Raw genomic sequence first — 8203 nt, forward strand, 5'->3', positions numbered from 1 at the left:
GAGCCCCCACTCTGGGGCAGGGGGCTGAGGCTCCTGGGGGGAGGCAAAGCAGGGTGCGGGGTGGAAGAGGCCATGAAGGGCAGGATGAGGAAGCAGGCCTGGGGTCGGGCAAGCTGATAAGCCCATATCCTGCGCCTCTTTGCTGGAGAAATGCCAAGCTGTCTGTGTCCCTCCTGCCGCCTCGCTCCCTGCCCACCACTGGCCCGAATCTGCCCACACATCTTGAATGTGACCACTCGGAGAGATTTCCACCAGGATGGTGTGAGGACCTGAGCTAGGTATCGCCCGGCGAGCTCTGGGAGAATGCAGGCAGTGGCAGCTGGTCTCAATCTCCCCGCCTGTCAAATGGACGCACGCAGTGCACTGACAGAGCTGGAGCAAGAAACAGCTTGAAAGAGGCCAGTTGGTCTTGTTCCCACGCAGGTGTCCATAGCCCCTTCTTGGGGCCCTTACGGCCACCAGCGAGGCTACTCTACAGCCAGGAAGTGGGGGCTTGTGCCTCACCCAGCCTGGTGGGCAGATGGTGTCCACCTGGCCAGCTCCAGCCCAAGTTCCAGACCGAGGAGGCTGCAGGTGGGCCTCGCTCAGGCCAGTCCTCTTCCTAGGCCCAGGCTTGGAGGCAGACAGACTTGGCCTGGTCCCGCTCTGTGACCCGCTGGTGGTGTGGTCCTCTTGGGGCCTGTTCCCTCTTCTTGGGAACTAGGTACACCAAGCCTCCCTGAATCCTCCTGGAGTGGGGATGACACAAGGTTTGGAAAGTCCCTGCTGCATGGGACCTCCGGGCACATGCACTGCAGCCTCATTGGGGCCTCCATCCAGGGCTCTCTGGGTGGGGAATGGCAAGAGCCCAAACCTCGGGACTATGCAGGGCTGAAGCCATTTATTTATTTAAGGAGCAACTCATAGCCTCTCTTTGGGCTAAGCACTGTTTTGATGGCTTTACACCCCTTTAATTCTCTTTGCATTTGTAGGAGGGCAGAGCTATTACCACCTCTGTTTTGGAGGTGAGCAAACTGAGGCAGGGAGAGGTAACGTGACCTGTCCAAGGTCACCGAGCTAGGAACTGGAGGAGCCAAGAAGTGAGCCAGGCAGATTCACCCAGATTCCTGCCAGAGGCCATTAGGGGCCGAAGACCATTGTGGTGGATCTGCTGGCATGTGTCCTGCATTAGGGAGAGACCTCCAGTAAGACTGCTCAGGACCTCCCTGGGCCCCCATTTCCTCATGTGCGAAGTGGTTGGGTGGGGGGCAGCGGGGATGCGGGCTGTACCCTCTCCTGGAAGGGGACTGATGAGGAGTGAGTCTGGAAGCACTTGCTGGACTAAGCCCTGCTCGGGGGTGCGTTCATCTCCCCGGGACTCGGCGTCCTCAGGCCTTGTCAGGAGGTTGAGATTGATGTTCTCACGGAAAGACGTAGAAATGATGCCTGTTTTCCAAGGACTCGGGAACTTGGGGACTTTGGTTCTGTCCCAGAAGGGAGGACATGTGAGCCCAGATAAAGTGCTTTAAGATACGAATCTACAGCAAATGTCAGCTGCTCTGACAGTCTTCATCTTGAGAATCCAAAATCTCAGGCAACTGACTGATCACCCCAGTGGCCAATATTAATGTAGCACAGAGGTTTTTCTCTAGGTCCTGGAGAGAAAGGAAGAGATTTCTCCCTCTAGAGAGTTGCCAATCACCAATGGAAACTGGAATTTCCTTTTCCAGCCATATACTTCAATTTTACTTTTTAAAATAATATCTTATGTTAAAAATAATTCTTGGAGGGAGGGTACAGCTCAGTGGTAGAGTACATGCTTAGCATGCATGAAGTCTCGGGTTCAATCCCCAGCACCTCCATTTAAAAAAATTAAAATTAAAAAATAATAAATAAATAAACCTAATTACCACCCCCGAAACAGCAACAAAAAATAATTCTTCGTTGTAGTACAATTGAAGTATAATTAAGTGGACATCACAAGTGTTGTAAGTTTAACGTGTGCAATATGGTACGTACATTCTGATTTGTGGATAAATCCCTGAAACCACCACCCTAATCAAAGCAGTGAACACATTTGTCACGCCCAACAGATTCCTAGTGCCCCTTGGTAATGCCTCCCTCCCACCTCTCTCCATGCTTCCCCCAGCAAACATTCACCTGCTTTCTGTCCCTTTAGATTCGTGCACATTTTCTGGTTTTAGGTTATGGAATCATACAGGGTGCACTCTTTTTTTTAATAACTTCTCTCACTTAGCATAATTATTTCAGACTCCCATGAAGATGTATGTATCAACAGTCCTTTTTAATTGCTGAGTAGCATTCTGCTGGATGGATATACCACAATTCACTTACCTGTTGATGGATATTTGGGTTGTTTCCAGTGTTTAGCTATTACAAAGAAAGCTGCTATGAATATCCATGTACAAGTTTCTGCATGAACATCTATTTCCTTTTCTCTTGGGTAGTGATATCTCAGTATGGTTTTCTTTTTCGTAATATCTTTTTCAGATTTTGGTAGTTGGATAATGCTGGTCTCATAGAATGAGTTGAGACGCATCCCCTTCTCTTCAATTTTTTGGGAAGAGTTTGCATAGAATTGATATTATTTCCTCCTTCAATACTTGGTAGACTTCCTCAGTGAAGGCACATGGGCCTGAAGATTTCTTTGGGTGAAGTTTTCTGTTAAATTTCTTTAATAGAGGTAGGGCTCTTCAGGTTAGTACTTCTTGAATGAACGCTGGTGTTTTGGTCTTTCAAGGAATTTGTCCGTTTCATCTAAGTCATTGAATTTGTTGACATCAAGTTGTTCATAAGATTCCCTTTTAACATCTGTGGAATCTGTAGTAGTCACCTCTCCCATCTCAGAGGTTGGTAATTGTGTCTTCCTCTTTCTTTCCCTAATTGCCTGACTGGTCTGGCTACGGGTTTATCAATTTTATTGATCTTGTTAAAGAATCATCTTTTGATTTCACTGATTATTCTCTATTGTTTTCTTTTCTATTTCATTGATACCTCCTTGGAGCCTTCTTTTCTTCCACTTACTTGATTTCATTGGCTCTTCTTTTTCTGTTCTTAAATGAAATCTTGTCTGATTAGTTTGGCTGAGCTAATTGTTCTGAGACATATCTTTTTTTCTAATATAGGTGTTTAGTGCTGTTTACTTAAAAAAAAAAAACAACCTAAATGCACAATGTGAAAGCTGTGAGTCAAGTTTACTCAGCGTCTTCCCTGAGGACTACAGCCCAGGAAAGAGCCCCCCAGGTAGCTCTGAGAAACTGTTCCAAAGAGTTAGGGGGAGAAGTCAGTATATACGTGATTTTGTTGAAGGTGGTGCGGACAACCAAGCACACATCTTGGTTGAAGGTTGCTGCTGGTCACAAGGAACAGAAATCTTAGTTAATGGTTAGTGCATTTTTAAGTATGGAACGATGTGAGAATTCAGGTTTATAAAATATTTCTCCTGAAAATATTTAACTATCTGAAGGTCTGTTCTGCCAGTTTTCCCAGAGCACAGAGTGCCTCATCCCTGATCTCTGCCCTGAACTCCTTTCAGGGTGTGTTGAAGGTCAGCGACTGCAGTGTCTAATGATTCAATAGAGCCAGATGGCTAGTGACACTGTTTAGTTGGCAGTGCTATAAATTACCTAAGTTTTGCTGTAGTGGCATCCTACAAATTCTGATGTCTTTCCATTTTCAAGTCAGTTCAGACTACTTTCCAACTTCTCTTTTGGTTTCTTCATTGATTCATGCGTTACTTAGAAATGTGTTATTTTGTTTCCAAGTATTTAGAGATTTCCCAAGGATCTCTCTTCTAATGATTTCTAATTTAATTAAACTGTGGTCGGACAACATAATATGGCTTGAAGCCTTTGGATCTTGATAAATGTTCGATGTGTACTTGAGAAGAATGTATATTCTTCTATTGTTGGGTGTCCTATGTTAAAGTCAAGTTGACTTACCATGTTGTTCAAATCTTCTATATCCTTGATGGTTTTCTGCCTACTTGCTCTATTGATTATTGAGAGGGGAACTGAAATCTGGCTGTACTTTTGTCTATGTCTTGTTGCAGCTCTATCCATTTTTTGTTTCATGTATTTTGAAGCCTTATTATTAGGTGTGTAAGGTTTAAGATTGCTATGGTTCCTTGATTAACTGACCCTATCATCATTATGAAATGACTTTCATTATCCCTGAAACCTACTTGTCTGATATAATATAGATACTCCAGCCTTCTTTTGACTAGTGTTAGCAATGGTATTATCTTTTTCCATCCTTTTATACTTTTAACCTATTTATGTCTTTAAATGTGTTTCTTGTAGGTAGTCTTGCTTTTCTGAATCCAATCTGACAATCTCTGCTTTTTCTTTTTTTTACATTTTTTTGAGTTGTAGTCATTTTACAGTGTTGTGTCAAATTCCAGTGTAGAGCACAATTTTTCAGTTATACATGAACATACATATATTCATTGTCATTTTTTTTTCTCTGTGAGCTACCACAAGATCTTGTATATTTCCCTGTGCTATACAGTATAATCTTGTTTATCTGTTCTGCATATGCCTGTCAGTATCTACAAATTTTGAAATCCCAGTCTGTCCCTTCCCACCCCCCACCCCCTTGGCAACCACAAGTTTGTATTCTATGTCTATGAGTCTGTTTCTGTTTTGTATTTATGTTCATGACAATTTCTGCTTTTTAATTGAAATGTTTATACCATTTACATTTACTGTGATTATTGATATGGTTAGGCTTAAGCCTATCATCTTGCTATTTATTTTCTATTTATCTCATCTATTGTTTCTCTTTTTCTGTCTTCTTTTGGAGTAATTTTATTTATTTATAAACCTGCGTTGGCTTAACTCTCCTCTTTTTATTGAGGTAAAATCCACATAATAAGAAATTCATCATGTCAATCACTTTAAAGTGTACAATTTAGTTGTTTTTAGTATATTCTCCATGTTGTGCAGCCAACATCACTAATTACAGAACATTTTTGTTACCCCCCCCAAAAAAAACCCCATACCCATTAAGCAGGCACTCTCTATTCTGCCCTCTCCCAGTCCCTGGCAATCTCTAATCGCCTTTGTCTCTATGAACTTGCCTATTCTTGCATTGTGTGTACAACATGCGGTCTTTTGTGTCTCCCCATGTTGTAGCATGTGCCAGTAATTCATTCCTTTTTATGGCTAAATAATATTCTATTGTATGAGTATACCACTTTTGTTTATCCGTTCTTCAGTTTTTGGACACTTGAGCATTGGCTTCTTTGTATTTAGTGTTGTTTTCGAATTTATTATGTATTTTTAAATTATCACAGTCTGGCTTCCAGTAATATACCACTTCCTGTAAATGAAATTAACAATGGTATACGTTTTCCCCTCTTGACCTTTATGCTAATATTGTCATGCCCATTTTACTTTTACATACGTCATAAACCCCGTAATACTATCTTCACTCCTTTGTGTAGATTCAGATTTCCAGCTGGTCTAATTTTCCTTTTGCTAGAAGAATGTCCTTTAATATTTTTCTGTATAGCAGGTCTCCTGGTGATGAAGTTTCTCAGCCTCTGTGTTCTGAAAACATTTTTACTTTGCCTTCATTAAAAAAAAAAAGTTCCCTCCAGGCATTGAATCCTAGTTTTTTTCTGTCAGTGCTTTGAAGATGTTGCTTCACTATCTTTGTGTTTGCATGGTTCCCAATGAGAAGTGCCACCCTTATCTCTGTTCTTCTGATTATAACTTTTCTTTCTCTAGCCGCTTATTAGGATTTTTCTCTTAACCACCAGTTTTGAGTAATGATATGCCTTGGTGTCATTTTCTTCGTATTTCTTATGCTTGGAGTTCATTTAGTTTCTTGGATCTGTGGGTTTAGTTTTCATGAAGTTTGGGAAATTTTCTAGATTTTTCTTTTTGGGGGAGGGGAATGGTGGGAAGGTAATTAGGTTTATTCATTTTTAGAGGTGGTACTGGGGATTGAACTCAGGACTTTGTGCATGTTAAGCACATGCTTTATCACTTGAGCTATATCCTCCCCTCTAAGTTTGGGAAGTTTTTGACCATTTCTTCAAATAATTTTTCTGTTTCCCTCATCACCTCTCCTTTGGTAACTCCAACTACCCATATACTAGGACACTTGGAGTTGTCCCATAGCTCTCTTCTTTTTCAAATTCCTTTTTGCTGTTTCATCTTGGATAGTTTCTATGACTATGCCTTAAAGTTCACTAATCTTTTCTTCTGCAATGTCTTATCTGTTGTGAGTCCCACCCAGCTATAGGTCAGTGGGAAGTTTCTCCTTCTCTCCTCTTTTTTTTTTATGTCTCCTCCCTTTACAACCCTCCTTTTTAGATTTCATGTCTCTACTTAACTTTCTGAATATACGAAATAGTTAAAATAACTGCAGTGATGTCCTCTGCTACTTCTTACATTTGTGTCAGTTTTGGTTGTTTTAATTATTCTCATATGGGTTGTGCTTTCCTGCCTCTTTGCATATCTCATAATCTTTGACTGGATGCCAGACATTGTGAATTTTACTTTGTAGGGTGCTAGATATTTTTATGTTTCTATAAATCTTCTCTAGCTCTGTTCCAGGATACAGCTAATTGACCTGGCAGCAGTTTGATCCTTTCATGTCTTGTTTTTATGATTTGTCAGCTGGGTCCAGAAGAACTCAGCCTAGGGCTAGTCATTCTTCATTTATGAGCCAAGAATTTCCTGGATACTTGTATTAAAACACATATTTTTGTATTACAAATGTTTTTATTGAATGTTTTAAATTTTTTAATGATGCTTTGACACCTTGGGGCCTTGTTAATCCTTCAGAGACTGCCCCTCCTATAGTTAATTCCTAGAGATAGTAAACAATTTGCTTGCACAATATACCTTTCACACACAAACTAACCAATCCAGAGTCTATCCCCAACCATCTTTAACTCTCACACATCAAGCCACTATCTCCCCTGCTATACATCATCGCAGTGCCAGGTACTGCACAGCTAGAGATGACCCCTATAGCTCACAGCCCTGAATTTATTCAAACTATCTAATTCTATACTTATTCAAAATAAAACCCCTGGTATATTTTGAACAATAGTCTACTCACTATCCTGAGTTCCTCTCTGGCCGCTGGGACCCTTCCCAGCCCTGTGTGATGCCAGGCACTGTTACAACTTTTCTGATGGTTCCTTCCCCAGACTGTTTACCCACTCCTATGCTGATCAGTATTCTGAATATTCAAGAGGGATCTTCTGCAGACCACCTGGGTTCTCTGTGCAGCTTTCTTCTCTCTGCTATTCTGTCCTATGAGCTCGAGCTGCCTCAGCCTCTCAACACTTAAATGACTCCTCAGCCCAGGAAGGCTGGCGTGATCCCTTTGTGCCACAGCCTGGAAACTCTCACAATGCAGTATTTGTTACCACCCCATTTGTTACCCATCTCTTAGGGATTACTCTTCTTCAGTCTCTTGAGTTTTTATCTTTTTGCAGGCATGAAGGTATAAATCTAGGCAATTACCCCCATCTTGGCCAGAAGCAGAAAGAACGTCTGTGTGCTCTGACTTTATTTTTTAAAGTTATGGAATACCCAGCAGGCGAGTCAGTATCAATGAATCAATTGAGTCTAAACGCTCCCTTGTACAGATAACAAACCAGGGGTCTAGAGAGAATTTGTAGTGGCAACAGAGCCAAAATTCACCTCTTAAATCTTGGTCTAGTTATCCTTCTATGACTTCATCCTTGGTTCTTTATCTTGCCAAGTTGTTTTCAATTTTAAATATATTTTCTAAGAAAACACGTTAAAAAAAATGATAGCATGTGCTTAAAATGATCTCCTGATGATCTTGAGACTGCTCCTCCCCAGCCTTGGAAAAAGTTGGAAGCTTACTCCCTAGAGGGGGTGACAAGCTTTCTGGACTAGGAGGCCTTCCCAGAAGCCTAGAAGATGAAGTGAATCTGGACATACATGAACGCTGAGAATCCCCAGCCCTCTTCCCCTCAACTCAGCTCCCAGGAGGCCAGCAGGCCAAGGTAAGCCCTCCTGACAAGAGACTGAAGGTTTCTTCAAGGAATCTCACCAGCCCAAGAGGAAAGTCCTAAAAGTATGTTGGGGATTTACCCAAAAAGTCCAATCAGCTCACCTCACAAACACATTCTTTTTAATACCCCAGTCTTCAATGTAAGCAGACTACTGATGAATGCCAGGCAGCTAAAAAGAAAGGTATAAAAATGAGA

This window comes from Vicugna pacos, chromosome 32 (assembly GCF_048564905.1).
Source record: "Vicugna pacos chromosome 32, VicPac4, whole genome shotgun sequence".
NCBI classification, from domain to species: domain Eukaryota; kingdom Metazoa; phylum Chordata; class Mammalia; order Artiodactyla; family Camelidae; genus Vicugna; species Vicugna pacos.